Source organism: Lissotriton vulgaris, chromosome 10 (genome assembly GCF_964263255.1).
Source record: "Lissotriton vulgaris chromosome 10, aLisVul1.2, whole genome shotgun sequence".
NCBI lineage: Eukaryota > Metazoa > Chordata > Amphibia > Caudata > Salamandridae > Lissotriton > Lissotriton vulgaris.
Window position 1 is genome coordinate 1,102,991,547 of NC_141698.1, and position 21,486 is coordinate 1,103,013,032.

The window sequence follows — 21,486 nt, forward strand, 5'->3', positions numbered from 1 at the left end:
CTCTGGTCACGAGCCGACTGGACTACGGAAACACCCTCTACGCAGGTACTACCGCTAAACTCCAGAAGAAACTCCAACGAATCCAAAACGCCTCAGCCAGAATCATATTAGACATCCCACGCAACGAACACATCTCTGGTCACCTGAAAGACCTCCACTGGCTACCCGTCAATAAGAGAATCACTTTCTGACTGCTAACCCACGCTCACAAATCACTCTACAACATCGGACCAGAATGCCTCAACTCACGACTGTCCTTCTACACCCCCTCCCGCCAACTACGTTCTTCCAGCCAAGCCCTCGCCACTGTTCCTCGCATCAACAAGACCACCATGGGAGGCAGATCCTTCTCATACCTGGCCGCTAAAACATGGAACTCACTCCCCACTTACCTCCGCCTTACCCAGAACCACCTAGCATTCAGAAAGCAACTTAAAACGTGGATATTTGACAAGTAATCCTCCTCCCCTCCTTAGCGCCTTGAGACCCTCTGGGTATGTAGTGCGCTATATAAATTATCTGACTGACTATCTGACTGACTATGTGTGCATGTGTGGCTCACCACCCCACTTCCTGGCAAAATTATCGGCTGCCATTGCTATAGTATGGTATGGTTTGTCATTGTATAGTATAGTATGGTATGGAATGGTATGGTATGGCTTGCCATTACATATTATGTCATGGTATTTTAAGGTATGGTCTGTCATGGTATGCTATGGTATGGTATGGTATGGTATGGTGTATTATGGTATGGTATGGCCTGGCCTGTCATTGAGGCCAAGGAGAGCAGGCCAGGTACCAGCGGAGGCCTAACATGAGCAGACCAGTCTGGGGGAAGTGGGGGGGGGAGTGAGATCTGGGCTAGTAGTAATGTAGTTGTAACCCATGAGTCCAGGCAAACAGATCTTCAGAGAAGATGGTGACATGCACTGGATGTTCACAGTCAAGGTTACCTGCTTGGAACCCATACCTAGATGAACATCTTGGGCACCAAGTGTAGGAAGGTGGATACCTGACTATGGTTACCCCAGATTTTTTGCCTTGTGTTTAGCTGGTTTTCGACTTAGTTGGCCTGGGATCCTGCTAATCAGGGTCCCAGGCTATGTGCTCTTTCTGTAAAATGGACTCCATGTACTTTAGGTACATCTCCAATTGGATACTGGGTCACCTTATGAGCACCTGTATAGTGTACTATAGGTACCCAGGGCATAGGTGCACCCAAGGCCTACCAGGGGCTGCAGCATGTATTATGCCACCCCTGGCTGGCCACTCACATTGACACAACTGGCTGATCACTCAGCTGGGGCAAGGTTGTGTAATCACCCCTTGCTTAGGTATAGTATTCCTATATCTAACCTTATATCTAGACACATATACACCTATAAGTCACTCCTATGGCAGGCCTTAACAATCCTGGAGGCAGAGTGCTTGGTTTTATGTGAGATGGTGCTCTAGCATGAGCTGAGCCTGTCTGCAGCTTTCCGAACCATGTCCTTATAGCTGTTCTAGGATATAGCCATACCATATATTCTTAAGTGCATTATGAACCTTGCGGTTAAATGCTAACTCTGGTTTGGCTTTATCAAAACATGTGGAGTAAGGTGTCATACGCTTTGGAATACTACCCCCTCGCCATTTCTGGCGACGGGGGTTGCATTCCACCCTTCTAGAGGGAGAAGTCATGTTGTTCCTACTAATCCCGGTTAAATTAACCAGAGCCTCAGCATCGCAAAATGGATGCTGCTGCCACAGACACAAGACTGACTACCTGCTGCTGGGAGTCCACCCCAGACAGGCTCTTGTGTATTGGGGCAGGGAGGGCTGAAAGAAATGAGACACTGCCTGGGGCACACAAGGTGTCCCATGCATAGTCCAGTTCAAACCGGTGCTGGGGCACTCCAGCCCCAGCTCTGGCGTGAAACTGGACAAAGGGAAAGGGGTGTCACCACCCCCTTCCCCGCTTCCCTGGTCTCACCCATAGTAAGGACCTAGCAGGTAATCCAGCCCCTAGATTTGGTATAGGTAGGAGATGAGTCCCAAAACTTTAGATTTATCCTAACTGAAACTTGAACTGAAACTCTGGACCTTCGACATTCTACCTGAAGATAGAAGACTGAAGAATCTCCCTTGTGGTCAAGGAGTGACCACCCTGTACAAGCAGGCATCATCCAGCGATCAACGGCTTGCTTTGTCGACGCTCCCGCATGAGCCCGAGCACAGAGCCTGACAAGAACCGGACTTACAGAATTCCTTCAGCCCGATCTACAGTCCCAGCAAAGCTGAGACCCATGGAGGCGACGCGAGACGTGGGACGGGCCATCTTAAAAAGTCAGCGACTTGCTTTCTGTGCAGCTTCTGAGGCATCCTTGAAGCTGTGCATTGGGGATTGAGACGCCCTAGCCCCGAGCATCATCTGCACCGAAGATCAGCCCTGCACACTCTACGAGTTCTGCGTGGGGCCCTTCTGCATTTTCCTGCTCAACGCGTCTGTCAGGTCACTTGCCCGTTAGCTAGTGGCCATCTTGACGACGAAACCTTGAACTTACATCACTGGTCTGGTTGCTCTAGACTGGCCCCTGCATCTCTGAAAAGAAGCAGCCCATCAGACCTTGCTGGTCTGATTAAGAAGCCAACTTCGATTCCTGCGAGGGTTGCCTTTGCTAAGGCTTGTTGACTCCAATCCTGAAGACGACACCACCGACAGCGAGAGCTTTTGTGGTACAGTCCGTGCCTGACTCCTGGTTGTCGTCAACACCTCCTGGTCCACGTGGCTGCAGAGACAAGCTTCCCGACATCACCTGATTGCTTCGCGACATCGCCTGGTTCCTTCCTGGTTCCTTCCTGGTCACTGGCTAGTGACCCAGACTCTGTCCCCTCTGCTTTCAGGTACTCTTCATCCTCGATCCGCCCTTGGATCCAACCGGACATTTCTCTCCTGGTCGCCTGCAGCATCTTTCTTCACGGCTCCATAGGATTCAGCGACGAAACCCGACACACTTTGACACCTATGCACCCGCTTCCTGTGGGTAAGGTAACGCCAGTACTCCAGTGCTCCTGTGGGTATTGACTATCCAACTGTCTAGGTTTCAAGTAACTTTCATCGAGTCCAGTCAGAAGTGGCCTAAAAGAACTAGTTTCTATCTCTTTCGTTCCCATTCATTCCCTATGGTAACTTGCGTGTGAGTAAAGACTCTGCACACGCCTCCCGTGGGCCTCCTGCTTCCTATCCCTTGGTAGTACAGCGTAGCCCCAGCGATTCCCTAGTCCCTAGGCCTATCCATTTTCCGTGTAGTGGTCCTTATACCACTATTGTAGTGTAAGGTTTAGCGTGCCCCTAGGGCCCTACTGTATTTTGTGCAACTTATTGTATTTTAATTAAGTATCTTGTTATGTGCTTGTGACTCTGACCTCATAAAGAGTTCAGAGGGATTGTCTAGAAATAAATACATGTATATTTTATATATATCCTGTGTGGTGTCCTTTCATTTGGTATTAAAGGGGTTACATATTGTAAAACAGCTGGCTTCACATGCCCTCTTGAGTTTAGCCTAAGACTGCTTTGTCCATGCTACCACTAGGATAGCTGGTCTATAAGGTTGACTTTACAACCATCATTATAAGGGTTGTTTGGACTGGTGCAAAGTGCTCACTAGAATAGTGAACATCATATACCAGGCCAACTTCTCCCACATTGGTGTGCAGCGGTTGGGATTTGAGCTTGCTGTTGTTTTACCAATTGTAATCTTTGCAATATCATTTGAAAGATCACATAGGTGCCTAAAGGTACATATAACAAGATGTAGAATACTTAAGTTCTACTGAACTTAGTTGTTGTAGAGCAAAGGGCCTAGCACACCCTGACTACAACTCCTAGGGAGGTTTAGTAGGAAAACACTTAGTGTAGGTAGGTGCACACACCCACACCTCACTAGAGCAATGTCTGGCACAGGTGAGTCCTGTGGACCTCTATCTGTGGTGAGTGACCCTGCCAGGGCACCCTCCAAATTTGCTATCCTCAGTTTTAAGGAACTGAGACACTTGTGTACCACAAGGAAGCTGAAACAAGGGGCTAACCCTACCCTTCAGCAACTCCTAGAGCTCTTAGAGGAGTCTGAAGCTCTAAAAGCCTCTGGTTCGGGCCCTACAGGGAATGCAGATGAGGTCCTACCATCTTCAGATGATGCCACTGACCCCCCTATCATAGATGATGAGGTTGGGGAAGAGTCTGGGGATGAGATAGACAGCCAGGTCCAAGTTAGGAGACTTAGCCAGGCTAACCTAAGCCTACATGGGGCTACAGATGGGCTAGCCCCATACAAACCTATCAGTAGACTTAATCAGAGGTATAGGAGAGAAAGATCTCACTCAGGTGACTCTCTTCGCTCCAATGCTTCTAGGGGTTCTAGAAGGAGAATGACATCTCCTCAGAGTAGAGAACACCAGGCTAGGTTGAAGGAAGTCCGTCTCAGAATTTAGAGAAAGGAACTTTCTCTAGCCAAGGAGAAACTTGCTTTTGACAGAGAAAGGAAGTTAGGTGGGCTAGAGCCCACTGGTGGCAGCAATATCCCTAAGGATAAAGACAGGTCCTATGACAACAGACACCTGAGTAAGATTGTGGCCCCCCTACAAAGATGGGGATGACATCTACAAATGGATAACTGCTTTGGAGAGGGCCTGCAAAGTACAGCAGGTACCCCAAAGTCAGTGGGCAGCAATCTTGTGGCTCTCCTTTTCAGAAAAAGGTAGAGATAAGCTCCTCACAGTTAGTGATGGGGATGCAGATAACTACAAAGTCCTGAAGAGTGCTCTGATTGATGGGTTCGGCTTAACCACTAAACAGAACAGGCTGATGTTCAGGGATACCCAGAAGACACAGACTCAGGACTGGAATGATTTTGTAGATTGTGCTACAAAGGCTCTGGAGGGCTGGTTACTGGGAAGCAAAGTACATAACTATACAGGATTATATAATTTGATTATGAGGGAGCAGATCCTTAGTAATTGTCAAAACCAGCTTCTACACCAGCACCTGGTGGACTCAGATCTGACCCCTCCACAAGAATTGGGTAAGAGGGCAGACAAAACTGGGTCAGAACCAGGATTGGGCCTACAAATCAGGGTAGTGACCAAAAGATAGATTCTACCAAGCCTCAAGAGAAAGGTGGGGATAAATCTAAAGACAAGTCCTCCACAGGAACTCAAAACTCCAATGGTGGGGGTGGGTCCCAAAACACTTCCTATAACCCTAAGAAACCATATTGCCATGCCTGTAAACAGCCTGGCCACTGGAAGACTGACAGCAGTTGCCCACGGGCCAACAATAAGGAAACCATTACCCCAAGTAATACTCCCAGACCTCCTGTTACTGTTAGTAGTAATCCCCCAGGTGGTGGGAGTGCCCCCAATAATTTTGCTGGGTTTACTTTGGGAACTCATGGGACTATGACCTAACCAGGTCCTCTGAACTAGCTACTCTTGTCTGTGAAAATGGCATGGGGTTTGCCAACTTCACCGCTTGTCCCCACACTTTTGGCAAGTACAGACAGGAGCCCCTCATCAATGGCCAGAAAGTTGAAGCCTAAAGAGATACAGGGGCTAGCATCGCTATGGTGACTGACAGTCTAGTTCCCCCAGGACAAGTTTTACCTGGGTTCACCTATCAGGTGATTAACAGTGATGGAGTGCAGAAAGATCATCCCATGGCAGTAGTTAATCTCAGCTGGGGAGGTGTCACTGGCCCCAAGAGAATGGCAGTGTCATCAAACGTGCCTGTAGATTGTCTACTGGGGAATGATCTAGAGATCTCAGCCTGGGATGGGGTAGAACAAGAAACCCATTCCAAAATGGTAGGCCTTCCAGAAAAGGTTAGTGGGGCTGTGTTGGTCACAGCCCCAGCTCAAGCAGAATTCCTCCCTGAAAAGGTTGGAAGGGCTGTGATGGTCACAGCCCAAGCTCAAGCAGACGTCCCTGAAAAGTCAGGCAGGGCTGTTATGGTCACAGCCCATACCCAAACAGAGTTCCTTCCTGAAAAGGTTGGTAGGGCTGTGATGGTCACAGCCCAAACTCAAACAGATTTTAGTGTTGTGAAGCTTGAAACTATGGATCATTCCACTCAGACAGAGAGCATTGGGGAGGAAGAAAAGTCTCCCTCCCACCAGACATTAGGTGAGAGTCAGCCGCCTCAGGGAACTGACCCTACCCCTTGTGAAGGAACTGCCCCAGAGGTAGTCAGGCCTAGCCTGGCAGAGCCCCTGATGTCAGCAGACCCTTCCAAGGTGGGACCCAGTCTGGAGCAGGTAACCTGCCCCCTCTCTACCCTGCCTCAGTCAGCCCAGGAATGCAGTGGTCAGGGAGGCCAGTGGTGGACCCCAAAGGGCCCCCTGTCCACAAGAACCACCCCACCAGCAGATTAGGGACACCAAAGCTAGCATCCCTAGCACGGTGAAAATTTCAAAAACTCCTGAGGGATCTCCCTTACACTTAGTTAGGAACCTCCCCCAGATGGATTCTGTTGGGCACAGCCAAACCTGGGACCTAAGGGCCCCAAACCTGACCTGTCCCTCCAGTAAGCCAACAAAAGGGACCCAGCCTCCAGCTGTAGGTAGCCAGAGGTTGACCCTGAGAGCACAGTGCAACTCAGTCAAGGAAAGAAAGGCACACATGGTGAAAGATGATTGGTGGAATCTGAGTCCTAACTTGGAGGAGTCTCACTTCAGTACTCCCTCTCAACACCAGCCTTTTACTTTGCCAAAACACACCACAGGTAGAGATTCCCTATGGCGGAGACCCTATGATACCCTTACGGTAAGGGATTGCTTAGTGGACCCTGAGACAGGGGGTAACCATGCTAGTGCAGGTACTTCCTTATATGGCCACTTAGGCAATATAGGCTTACCTGGTCAAGGATAGCCTTATCTCCTTTCGTTTGGGTGTTCAGGGGGTTGTGTAGGAAGGTGGATACCTGACTATGGTTACCCCAGATTTTTTGCCTAGTGTTTAGCTGGTTTTTGACTTAGTTGGCCTGGGATCCTGCTAATCAGGGTCCCAGGCTATCTGCTATCTCTGTAAAATGGACTCCATATACTTTAGGTACATCACCAATTGGACATTGGGTCACCTTATGAGCCCCTGTTCAGTGTACTATAGGTACCCAGGGCATAGGTGCATCCAAGGCCTACCAGGGGCTGCAGCATGTATTATGCCACCCCTGGCTGGCCACTCACATTGACACAACAAGCTGATCACTCAGCTCAGGCAAGGTCGCGTAATCACCCCTTGCTTAGGTATAGTATTCCTATATCTAACCTTATATCTACACCTATAAGTCACTCCTATGGCAGGCCTTAACAATCCTGGAGACAGAGTGCTTGGTTTTATGTGAGATGGTGCTCTAGCATGAGCTGAACCTGTCTGCAGCTTTTGGAACCATGTCCTTATAGCTGTTCTAGAATATAGCCATACCATATACTCTTAAGTGCATTATGAACCTCGCGGTTAAATGCTAACTCTGGTTTGGCTTTATCAAAACATGTCAAGTAAGGTGCCCTACGCTTTGGACTACTACCCCCTCGCCAGTTCTGGTGATGGGCGGTAGCATTCCACCCTTCTAGAGAGAGAAGACATGTTGTTCCTACTAATCCCGGTTAAAGTTAACCAGAGCCCCAGCATCACAAAATGGATGCTGCTGCCCACAGACACGAGTCTGACCTCCTGCTGCTGGGAGTCCGTCCAGCGAGGGAGGCATGGACAATAGGTTTCCTGTCTTGGGAGGTGCTAGCACCACCCCAGACAGGCTCTTGTGTATTGGGGCAGGGAGGGCTGAAAGAAATGAGACACTGCCTGGGGCACACAAGGTGTCCCCTGCACAGTCCATTTCAAACCGGTGCTGGGGCAGTCCAGCCCCAGCTCTGGTGTGAAACTGGACAAAAGGAAAGGGGTGTAACCACCCCTTCCCTGGTCCCACCCATAGGAGGGACCTAGCAGGTAATCTAGCCCCTAGATTTGATATAGGTAGGAGCTGAGTCCCAAGACTTTAGATTTATCCTGACTGAAACTTGAAAGGAAATTCTGGACCTTCGACATTCTACCTGAAGATAGAAGACTGAAGAATCTCCCTTGTGGTCAAGGAGTGACCACCCTGTACAAGCAGACACCATCCAGCGATCACCGGCTTGCTTTGTCGACGCTCCCGCCGGAGACCGAGCACAGAGCCTGACAAGAACTGGACTTCCAGAATTCCTTCAGCTCGATCTACAGTCCCAGCAAAGCTGAGACCCGTGGACACGACGTGAGACGTGGGACAGGCCATCTTGAAAAGTCAGTGACTTGCTTTCTGTGCAGCTTCTGAGGCATCCTCGAAACTGTGCATTGGGGATTGAGAATCCCCAGCCCTGAGCATCATCTGCACCGAAGATCAGCCCTACACACTCCACGAGTTCTGCGTGGGGCTCTTCTGCATTTTCCTGCTCGACGCATCTGTCCGGTCACTTGCTCATTGGCTTGTGGCCATCTTGATGACGAAACCTTGAATTTACATCACTGGTCTGGTTGTTCCAAACTGGCCCCTGCTTTCCTGAAAAGAAGCAGCCCATCAGACCTTGCTGGTCTGATTAAGGAGCCAACTTCGATTCCTGCGTGGGTTGCCTTTGCCAAGGCTTGTTGACTCCAATCCGGAAGCCGACAAGGCCGACAGCGAGAGTCTTCGTGGGACAGTCCGTGCCTGACTCCTGGTCATCGTTGGCGCCTCCTGGTCCACGTGGCTGCAGAGACAAGCTTCCCGACATCACCTGATTGCTTCGCGACATCGCCTGGTTCCTTCCTGGTCACTGGCTAGTGACCCAGACTCTGTCCCCTCTGCTTTCAGGTACTCTTCATCCTCGATCCGCCCTTGGATCCAACAGGACACTTCTCTCCCGGTCACCTGCAGCATCTTTCTTCACGGCTCCATAGGATTCAGAGACGAAACCCGACACACTTTGACACCTATGCACCCGCTTCCTGTGGGTAAGGTAACGCCAGTACTCCAGTGCTCCTGTGGGTATTGACTATCCAACTGTCTAGGTTTCAAGTAACTTTCATTGAGTCCAGTCAGAAGTGGCCTAAAAGAACTAGTTTCTATCTCTTTCGTTCCCATTCATTCCCTATGGTAACTTGCGTGTGAGTAAAGACTCTGCACACGCCTCCCGTGGGCCTCCTGCTTCCTATCCCTTGGTAGTACAGCGTAGCCCCAGCGATTCCCTAGGCCCTAGGCCTGTCCATTTTCCGTGTAGTGGTCCTTATACCACTATTGTAGTGTAAGGTTTAGCGTGTCCCTAGGGCCCTACTGTATTTTGTTCAACTTATTGTATTTTAATTAAGTATCTTGTTATGTACTTGTGACTCTGACCTCATAAAGAGTTCAGAGGGATTTTCTAGAAATAAATACATATATATTTATATATATCCTGTGTGGTGTCCTTTCATTTGGTATTAAAGGGGTTGCATATGGTAAAACAGCTGGCTTCACATGCCCTCTTGAGTTTAGCCTAAGACTGCTTTGTCCATGCTACCACTAGGTTAGCTGGTCTAAAGGTTGACTTTACAACCATCACCATAAGGGTTGTTTGGACTGGTGCATGGTGCTCACTAGAATAGTGAACATCATATACCAGGCCAACTTCTCACACCAAGCGCCAGGTACATCGTCGCAGGTGTGCCTAATGTTTGTAAAATAATAGAAGGGCAGTTGCAAGTTTCCCAATCTCACATAATAGGAACAGCAACAATCAGAGGTGTGCTGTCCTCATATAAAAAGTTCATCCAGGCATAAACAGTGCAAGTTTCTCTCCTTCACCGAACAAGTAGAACACATGTGCTTGAGTGCAAGCTTCACTCTCACAGAAAGGGTACAGCACACTATCTGCAGCTTTAGCATCCAATCCTCGCAAAATAGGTGCAGCACAGGACCACATGCCGAAGCCTTACCTTCACAGAACAGGTTCAGGACACCATCAGCAGTGCTAGCAGCTCTGACAGAACAGGTGGACTTGGGCATCAGCAGTGCAAGCTTCTCTCTCTCATGAACAGGTACATCCACCATCGTCAGTGCAAGCAGCCCTCACGGAGCAGGTACAACCGGCCATCAGCAGTGAAAGCTTCCCTCTCTCACAAACAGGTACTGTACACCATGATCAGTGCAAGCAGTCCTCACAGAGGTGCATCTGGGCATCAGCAGTGCAAGCTTCCTTCTCTCATGAACAGGTACAGTCCACCCTCATTAGTGCAAGCAGCCCCCACAAAACAGGTATAGCCGGGCACCAGCAGTGCAAGCTTCTCTCTCTCACAAACAGGTACAGTCCACCATCATCAGTGCAAGCAACCCTCACAGAACAGGTACAGCCGGCATCAGCAGTGCAAGCTTCTGTCTCTCGTGAACAGGTACAGTCCACCATCACCAGCGCGAGCAGCCCTCCCAGAACAGGTACAGCTTGGTATCACCAGGGCAAGCTTATTTCTCTTGTGAACAGGTACATTCCACCATCATCAGCTCGAGCAGCCCTCACACAACAGGTATAACCGAACATAAGCAGTGCAAGCTTCTCTCTCTTACAAACAGGTACGGTCCACCATCATCAGTGCAAGCAACCCTCACAGAACAGGTACAGCCGGGCATCATCAGTGCAAGCTTCTGTCTCTCATAAACAGGTACAGTCCACCATCATCAGTGCAAGCAGCCCTCATAGAACTGGTACAACCGGGCATCAGCAGTGCAAGCTTCTGTCTCTCACAGAACAGGTACAGTCCACCATCTTCAGTGTAAGCAACGCTCACAGAACAGGTACAGCCGGCATCAGCAGTGCAAGCTTCTGTCTCTCGTGAACAGGTACAGTCCACCATCATCAGTGTAAGCAACGCTCACAGAACAGGTACAGCCGGCATCAGCAGTGCAAGCTTCTGTCTCTCGTGAACAGGTGCAGTCCACCATCATCAGTGCAAGCAGCCCTCACAGAACAGGTATAACCGGGCATCAGCAGTGAAAGCTTCCCTCTCTCACAAACAGGTACTGTACACCATGATCAGTGCAAGCAGTCCTCACAGAGGTGCATCTGGGCATCAGCAATGCAAGCTTCCTTCTCTTATGAACAGGTACAGTCCACCCTCATTAGTGCAAGCAGCCCCCACAAAACAGGTATAGCCGGGCACCAGCAGTGCAAGCTTCTCTCTCTTACAAACAGGTACAGTCCACCATCATCAGTGTAAGCAACGCTCACAGAACAGGTACAGCCGGCATCAGCAGTGCAAGCTTCTGTCTCTCGCGAACAGGTACAGTCCACCATCATCAGTGTAAGCAACGCTCACAGAACAGGTACAGCCGGCATCAGCAGTGCAAGCTTCTGTCTCTCGCGAACAGGTACAGTCCACCATCATCAGTGTAAGCAACGCTCACAGAACAGGTACAGCCGGCATCAGCAGTGCAAGCTTCTGTCTCTCGCGAACAGGTACAGTCCACCATCATCAGTGTAAGCAGCTCTCACAGAACAGGTATAACTGAACATAAGCAGTGCAAGCTTCTGTCTCTCACAAACAGGTACAGTCCGCCATCATCAGTGCTAGCAGCCCTCATAGAACTGGTACAGCCGGGCATCAGCAGTGCAAGCTTCTGTCTCTCGTGAACAGGTACAGTCCACCATCATCAGTGTAAGCAGCTCTCACAGAACAGGTATAACTGAACATAAGCAGTGCAAGCTTCTGTCTCTCGTGAACAGGTACAGTCCACCATCATCAGTGTAAGCAGCTCTCACAGAACAGGTATAACTGAACATAAGCAGTGCAAGCTTCTGTCTCTCGTGAACAGGTACAGTCCGCCATCATCAGTGTAAGCAGCTCTCACAGAACAGGTATAACTGAACATAAGCAGTGCAAGCTTTTGTCTCTCGCGAACAGGTACAGTCCACCATCATCAGTGTAAGCAGCTCTCACAGAACAGGTATAACTGAACATAAGCAGTGCAAGCTTCTGTCTCTCGCGAACAGGTACAGTCCACCATCATCAGTGTAAGCAGCTCTCACAGAACAGGTATAACTGAACATAAGCAGTGCAAGCTTCTGTCTCTCGCGAACAGGTACAGTCCACCATCATCAGTGTAAGCAGCTCTCACAGAACAGGTATAACTGAACATAAGCAGTGCAAGCTTCTGTCTCTCGCGAACAGGTACAGTCCACCATCATCAGTGTAAGCAGCTCTCACAGAACAGGTATAACTGAACATAAGCAGTGCAAGCTTCTGTCTCTCGCGAACAGGTACAGTCCACCATCATCAGTGTAAGCAGCTCTCACAGAACAGGTATAACTGAACATAAGCAGTGCAAGCTTCTGTCTCTCGCGAACAGGTACAGTCCACCATCATCAGTGTAAGCAGCTCTCACAGAACAGGTATAACTGAACATAAGCAGTGCAAGCTTCTGTCTCTCGCGAACAGGTACAGTCCACCATCATCAGTGTAAGCAGCTCTCACAGAACAGGTATAACTGAACATAAGCAGTGCAAGCTTCTGTCTCTCACAAACAGGTACAGTCCGCCATCATCAGTGCTAGCAGCCCTCATAGAACTGGTACAGCCGGGCATCAGCAGTGCAAGCTTCTGTCTCTCGTGAACAGGTACAGTCCACCATCATCAGTGTAAGCAGCTCTCACAGAACAGGTATAACTGAACATAAGCAGTGCAAGCTTCTGTCTCTCGTGAACAGGTACAGTCCACCATCATCAGTGTAAGCAGCTCTCACAGAACAGGTATAACTGAACATAAGCAGTGCAAGCTTCTGTCTCTCGTGAACAGGTACAGTCCACCATCATCAGTGTAAGCAGCTCTCACAGAACAGGTATAACTGAACATAAGCAGTGCAAGCTTCTGTCTCTCGCGAACAGGTACAGTCCACCATCATCAGTGTAAGCAGCTCTCACAGAACAGGTATAACTGAACATAAGCAGTGCAAGCTTCTGTCTCTCGCGAACAGGTACAGTCCACCATCATCAGTGTAAGCAGCTCTCACAGAACAGGTATAACTGAACATAAGCAGTGCAAGCTTCTGTCTCTCGCGAACAGGTACAGTCCACCATCATCAGTGTAAGCAGCTCTCACAGAACAGGTATAACTGAACATAAGCAGTGCAAGCTTCTGTCTCTCGCGAACAGGTACAGTCCACCATCATCAGTGTAAGCAGCTCTCACAGAACAGGTATAACTGAACATAAGCAGTGCAAGCTTCTGTCTCTCGCGAACAGGTACAGTCCACCATCATCAGTGTGAGCAGCTCTCACAGAACAGGTATAACTGAACATAAGCAGTGCAAGCTTCTGTCTCTCGCGAACAGGTACAGTCCACCATCATCAGTGTAAGCAGCTCTCACAGAACAGGTATAACTGAACATAAGCAGTGCAAGCTTCTGTCTCTCGCGAACAGGTACAGTCCACCATCATCAGTGTAAGCAGCTCTCACAGAACAGGTATAACTGAACATAAGCAGTGCAAGCTTCTGTCTCTCGCGAACAGGTACAGTCCGCCATCATCAGTGTAAGCAACGCTCAGAGAACAGGTATAACCAAACATAAGCAGTGCAAGCTTCTGTCTCTCGTGAACAGGTACAGTCCACCATCATCAGTGCTAGCAGCCCTCATAGAACTGGTACAGCCGGGCATCAGCAGTGCAAGCTTCTGTCTCTCACAGAACAGGTACAGTCCACCATCTTCAGTGTAAGCAACGCTCACAGAACAGGTACAGCCGGCATCAGCAGTGCAAGCTTCTGTCTCTCGCGAACAGGTACAGTCCACCATCATCAGTGTAAGCAGCTCTCACAGAACAGGTACAGCCGGCATCAGCAGTGCAAGCTTCTGTCTCTCGCGAACAGGTACAGTCCACCATCATCAGTTTAAGCAACGCTCAGAGAACAGGTATAACCAAACATAAGCAGTGCAAGCTTCTGTCTCTCGCGAACAGGTACAGTCCACCATCATCAGTGTAAGCAGCTCTCACAGAACAGGTATAACTGAACATAAGCAGTGCAAGCTTCTGTCTCTCGCGAACAGGTACAGTCCGCCATCATCAGTGTAAGCAACGCTCAGAGAACAGGTATAACCAAACATAAGCAGTGCAAGCTTCTGTCTCTCGTGAACAGGTACAGTCCACCATCATCAGTGCTAGCAGCCCTCATAGAACTGGTACAGCCGGGCATCAGCAGTGCAAGCTTCTGTCTCTCACAGAACAGGTACAGTCCACCATCTTCAGTGTAAGCAACGCTCACAGAACAGGTACAGCCGGCATCAGCAGTGCAAGCTTCTGTCTCTCGTGAACAGGTACAGTCCACCATCATCAGTTTAAGCAACGCTCACAGAACAGGTACAGCCGGCATCAGCAGTGCAAGCTTCTGTCTCTCGTGAACAGGTACAGTCCACCATCATCAGTGTAAGCAACGCTCAGAGAACAGGTACAGCCGGCATCAGCAGTGCAAGCTTCTGTCTCTCGCGAACAGGTACAGTCCACCATCATCAGTGTAAGCAGCTCTCACAGAACAGGTACAGCCGGCATCAGCAGTGCAAGCTTCTGTCTCTCGCGAACAGGTACAGTCCACCATCATCAGTGTAAGCAACGCTCAGAGAACAGGTATAACCGAACATAAGCAGTGCAAGGTTCTGTCTCTCGCGAACAGGTACAGTCCGCCATCATCAGTGCTAGCAGCCCTCATAGAACTGGTACAGCCGGGCATCAGCAGTGCAAGCTTCTGTCTCTCACAGAACAGGTACAGTCCACCATCATCAGTGTAAGCAACGCTCACAGAACAGGTACAGCTGGGCATCAGCGATGCAAGCTTCTCTCTCATGTGAGCACATACAGTCCCGGCAGTGTTTGAGGTAGGTCCACTGACAAACTCACGTTGAGAGCAAGACATTGCACATTATAGTGTCTCTACATGCCGGGAACCTATGCCATGAGCCATTGACCCTACTGGGGTGAGTTCTCTTATTTTAGCTACTTTTAAAATACGGTCACATGAATACCGGCTGTTTTTTTATCTTATTCGTCTCACGCATGAACACACCACGGTTGCGTGATGCATGTTTTTTGAACACCATGATTGTTTCACCACCACGTTAGGAATTGTACAGTGGTTGGTGAACTATGCAGTAGACTACCAATGGCGTCCATGTAAACATTGCGTTATGTTTTCTGTTTCAACAGGTTGGCCTTTTGAAGACTTACAGATACCACACTTAGGGTGCTGCTTGTGTTCTATCACTGTTAGTATACCAGACTACCACAATTAGTGAAGATAGATTCCTTTTATGTCCTAAAGAATTGCCGTCTAATTGACACAAGGGCAAGAAACATGTCGACCTCTTTTATAGAGCAGTACCAATTAGCGGGCCTGACATCTGAATCCTGAGAGACTATTACATCACATAACACCGTCTAAGAGGTCTTTATATGTACAACATCACAGCCCCACATTTCCAACGTGTAGTAAAGCTGAATGTTTATAAAGTATTGTGAATATACTAAACTACGATCTATGCTAAGAGTAAGGAATAAGATTTACGTGATGAGGGTTTTTTTTTAAAATGGATCTATCTGATCCCACATATGATATGTATTTAGTCTTTGAAATGTCAATGTGATGTATTGAACTGTTTAACACATACATAATATGTACAGATCTCACCAGACCATGGACCGCTTTGACTTTATTACGTCCTTTGAATACTACACATAATGCACATAATGCCTTTTCCCAACATCTTGATCATCTTTAGAATCTAACATTACAGGATCTCGCTGACATACAGTGTCTCGCGGCCAACGCATGCGCAACCGCTTCCCCCACTGTGAGCATCTAGCTGCAGGACCGCAAGGTACTGTGGTCCCGCCCCCAACACACACCCCCTGACGGGACTTATCAACACGGAACACCACTGTTCCGATGCATTCTGCCCAGGATTGATTCCGGTGGCTGACAGGTAAGCGGGCCGTTTTACGGAGCTCTAATACCGACTTACACAGATCCCCCACGGGCTGTCCAAACTGCAAGGGTGCCAATGGTCACGGGAATACATCCCCGAGTTATCCACTAATCTGTAATACTTGGTTCGACACGGGACTAGGCGAGCTGGTCTTTACTGTCGAAAGTCTAAACGAGGGGTGCAGTTATTAGCATTCTACAGCCACGATGTACATCCATTAGCACTTAACGAACCCAGAGACTCAGGTTCCCTCTACACTCAGACTGCTCTCATTACCGATTCGAAGCAGTCTACCTGACATCCATTTTAACCTTTGTAACATATAGGTGGACACCTCATACTTAAGTTCCACCGAGATAGATTAATCTCATATATAGCAGTAACGCTAAGAATTCTCCCCGCACCCCAAGATTTAATCTTAATTAGGGAATATCACTAGGGCATAGATTCGCTGATCCCAATCACCTCTTCAATTACTTTCAGATGGTGTGACTGATCTACACCGTTTTCCATTGATCCACGTCGTTACCAGGCACGACCCGGACCTTCAGTTCCCTCCCTGAGGAGAACACAAAGTAAGTGTCTTTGCCACACTAGACACTCACTCATAACAGGATGTCCGTCATTATCCTTCCTAATTGGGCATTTTTCCCATAGAATCAAGATATCGGCGCAAGTCTCCAACCTAACTGGGACAACTACAACGCCTAAACCTATGTAGGTACACGTGGTTGTGGGTCATTCATAGACGCCCCTCTTTTAACTATCAACTGAGTGACATTCGTATTTATTCCCATAGGTGCTCACAACCCTTATAGTCCTGATGAAGACCCCAGACTGAGGAATAACTTGCCCTTACCACGGGGTCGAAACGTCGACAGTTTTTTCTTCAACATACACGCTCAAATTATAATTAGCCATAGATGGCTCTCGTGTAATGTTTTATAGGGAACCTTGTGATCTATTTAAGACTGGAAATGCTCTTAGATTGGTTTAGAATTGTTCACAGGACACAATTCCTTTTCTTTGTCCCTCCGTCTATTCCAACCACACCCTACCCTATTTGTTTGAACCTTTTTCTTTTGCACCTACGGAGCACTATAATATGTGATTATTATATGAACTATGTCACTTATTACACTGTATGTGATGAAATGAGAGATACATCATATGTGAATGAAATTAACATTATTGCATACAGCTGAATTAAAATTCAGTCTTCTAATTTCCTTTATTTTGTGTACCACTTGAAGCATTCATTGCAAAGTTTGTTTTATGAAATGTTGCATAGACGACCACTTTTCTGCAATTCCACTATGACCCAGGTCGGTTAGTATCAAGGGTTTACCCCGTTATTACTTACCAATCACAGCAGGAGTGCGCCACATATACTTTTAATCAGGATAGGGGCCAGAACCATTAAAATAGTTTGGTTGAACCTCTATTCCTGTTTTAATCCTCCCATGGTCACTCTTTAGGTCCCTCACACCCACTGCACCTAACGGAATGGAATAAAAGATCTCCGCCAAAGAGCCCCTCATCGGGTGCCCGTCGGGTATTGCAGCGCCGACCCGAGGAGGAGCAGACAGTATGATGAAGCATGACCCCCAGCTGGCTGGCTGTGTGAGGGTCCTAATTCCGAAAGGAGGAATTCCCCTTTTTTCCTCCGGTCCTGGAGTGAGCACTGCCTCACATTTAGCCAACCTTGTTTCTTTTCCTGGTTAGAAACTGCATACTCTTCTGTGTCGTTCAACAAGTACAGTCCACCAACATCAGTGCAAGCAGCACTCACTGAACAGGTACAGCCGGGCATCAGCAGTGAAAGCTTCTGTATCTCACAAACAGATACTGTCCACCATCATCAGTGCAACCAGCTCTGACAGAAAAGGTTCAACTGGGTATCAGCAGTGCAAGCTTCTCTCTCTCTCACAAGCAGGTACAGTCCACCATCATCAGTACCAGCAGCCCCAACAGAACAGATACAACTAGGCATCAGCAGTGCAAATTTTCCCTCACAGGACAGGTACAGGACACCATCATCAGTGCAAGCATCCGTCACAGAGCAGGTACAGCTTGGCATCAGCAATGCAAGCTTCACTCAAGAACAAGTACAGTCCACCAGCATCAGTGCAAGCAGCCCTCACAGAACTGGTACAGCGGGGCATCAACAGTGCAAGCTTCTCCCTCACAGAATAGGTACAGGACACCATCAGCAGCACAAGCACCTGTCGCAGAACAGATACCGCTGGGCATCAGCAGCACAAGCACCTGTCGCAGAACAGATACAGCTGAGCATCAGCAGTGCAAGCTTCTCTGTCTCACAAACAAGTACAGCATTATAACAGCAGTACAGGCTTTCCTCGCTGACAGAAAAGTTCTAGCACGAGATCAGCAAAACAAGCTTCCTGCAGAAAAGAATCACAGCACAGTCTGCCTCAACAGTGCAACCACCCTCACCTGTTTTGAGTGTTTGCTAAGTGCATGGATGGCTGAGTGGGTAAAAGGTTAGATGTGGATGGGTAAGTGGCGAGTGCATGGCTGCATTCATGTGTGAGAGGATGGAGGAGTTGGTGCTCGGATGGTGGAGGCGTGTGTTGGTGAGCAGTTGAGGGGGAGCCAGAAGTGTGATGGTTTATGAATGGATGTTACATGAATGTTGAATTTTTGTGGATGAGTAGAGGTCTGTGGATGAATATTAAAAGATGATGTTTGTGGATTGATGGGTATTTGTGCTAAGGTGAGTGATGGTTAGTTTATGTGTTTACGGGTGGATTAACTATCACGTTGTATATGAGCTGTATGACTGTGGTGTGTGGGTGCATGTATGTGTGGACAGATCATATGTGCGCATGTGCAGGTGAATCCTTGCACCTTGATGCTTGCTGTGCTTCGAGCTGCTCTCCTTGGTACATGGTGAGCTTTAAAAATGGGCTCGGGACCTTGGCGGGTACTTACATCAGCCTGCTGGTCAACATAGCGCTGTGAATCACTGTGATGGGACAGCACCGACATCTAATAATACTGGGAATTCGGATACTACACAATGACTGTGGTGCTGGCTTTTGTGCACTTGTGTGTCACACTCCAGTGTTAGAAGATCCTGAAAGCAACAAACATAATGTCTTTCATATGGAGCTGTGACTCAGACACTGCTGGCTGTAGGACAGATGCATTACTGAAAGCTCATAAGTTAATGAATGCAAGTGAGCCATCTCAGAATGAGGTATAACATGCGGTACTACAGGTAACAAACGGGGTGGCATGCATGTTCCCTGACGTGAGCCATCTCAGAATGAGGTATAACATGCAGTGTCACCGGAAATAAAGAGCTGACACCAATTCCAAGAAGTGACCCTTTCTCAGAATGAACTATGACATGCGGTGGCGCTGAAAATAAAGAGGCCACATGCACATTCCAAGAAGTGAGCCATCTCAGAATGAGGTATAACATGCAGTAGCACTAACATAAAAAGCTTACTTGCATATTACAAATACTACTGGAAATCCAGAGACCTATCTCAGATTGGGGTATAACGTGTGGTGGCATTGAAAATAGAGGGGCTGGCATGCACCTTCCAACATGGAATCGAAGCCACCACCTTCTGTCCACTGGTGGGATCTCTGCCCCACAGGTCCACGTGCGCCTTTTCTCCACTGACATCCGCTCACTTCCCCTTTATGGTTTAGTATATCCAGTGCCCTTATCATTATATTCCACTGTATCAAATGATCCTCACGCTTCTTTTGGCATCTGGAGGACCTGTGTGTAGCCAAGTCCATCTGCATGGCCCATGACCCTTTGCAGTTGAATAAATCTGTTTTGGTCGCTGCTTCTGAAGGATCTTTGCATCTTTGTTAGAACTGAACCTCCGGTTGTTACCAGTCCATCTGAATGAACTTTGCATCTCATATAGAGATGTATTTTTTGTTTTTCCACTGCACTTACATTTCCTGTGCCAGCCTTCATATGTTGAGCAGCATCTTACATGTTCCATTGCATGTGATTGTCTCCTGTCCCTTTGCATCTGGGTAAACTATGTTTGATGGTCTGCGTCCCTCGGCTTCTGGGTAAACGTTGTCTTTTCCAAGACCACTGCGTCCATATCACTTGTACCACATGACCAACTCACCTTAGCCACATCACTTCAAGAAGTTACTGGTAACAAACAGGCCCACGTCCTCCTCAGTGCCAATAGGTCCCCAGCCAAGGATTCAAAACAGGTATTTCCTGCCATGTTATCCTCTATCTCAAACACTGAGTATCAAATCACGCTGGAAAGAACTTTAAAACTCACACCGTAACCCCCATTCTATGAAGCCCTCATTTCTCAACCGTGTCATTGCACACATCTCCTCTTCTTTATCCCGAATCCAATGGCTTGAGGCAGTTCCGCTTGGCTTAACCCACCCGACTCTCTAACATCTCAGATGGCCAACCTTCACTGTCATCTATAGCTAGAGATTGACCACTTTCACCATTAGCCCACCCCACCACTGAAAGATCATGATTGAAGCCAATCATGGAACCCACTGCCACTTTACCACATTGTTGACCAGCAGAAAGCTTCTGCACATGCAGTAAAACAACACGCCGGTCCCCCGCTCTTGCTGCAATTGTTGCCCCAGAGCCTCCGATTCCATCAGCCAAGCGCAGGATCTGCTCCCGTCAAGCACTATCACGGCATTGCAGTATCAACAGGCGAACCACCTGCCATCCTCAATAGTATGTTGAGCCCCCAAAGCAACACACTCTAGTCAACCAAATCAAAGACTGTACTGACTTTCTAGGAGTGGCTTACCCAGTGGCCAAGCCTTACAGCCTACATAATGTGCATGCACAGTGAACACATCCAGTGACTGATTCCCACCCATCCTATGTCAGTTGTGATGACACAACTCCTTGGAGAACTGGTACTCATGTCAACAGCTACCCTGAAGGGCCCCACCATCCTGCTGCCACCCACAGACAACACCCACGGCACCCTCTACTACATTCACCTCCCCTGAGGTCCTTCCTAAATCCACAGCTGCAATGAAAAGACACCTTCAGAATCATCTCAGATGAACTCACTGCACCATCTTGCCATCACCAAGGCCCGATTGATGACGCTTGGTCCTACCATTCCTACCTGCGTCCATCGAACGACAACATCAAATGCAGGTATAAATGCCAAAGGAAAGGTGCTGCGGAGGGTGTAATAACCCCCACACGTAAATTGTAAAAAATAAAAAAAGAAGATTCTTTTCTTTGCCCTGTCTTTCTTTTAAATTGTAAATTGTTCAATTGTATGGCACAACTAGAGATGAGAAAGAGAAAGAAAAAGAAAGAGTGGTAGTGCAAGTGTGTGACGAAAACCACTACATCCCTTGATTTGGAAAAATACCCATCAGTTCCTGCTCGGTACCGCCCTGGTCATCATTTGGGCTCTCCGTAACCCAGGAGAGTGCTGTCTGTCACTAGATGTGAAGGCGACGGACAATTAACACAAGATGTATGTGT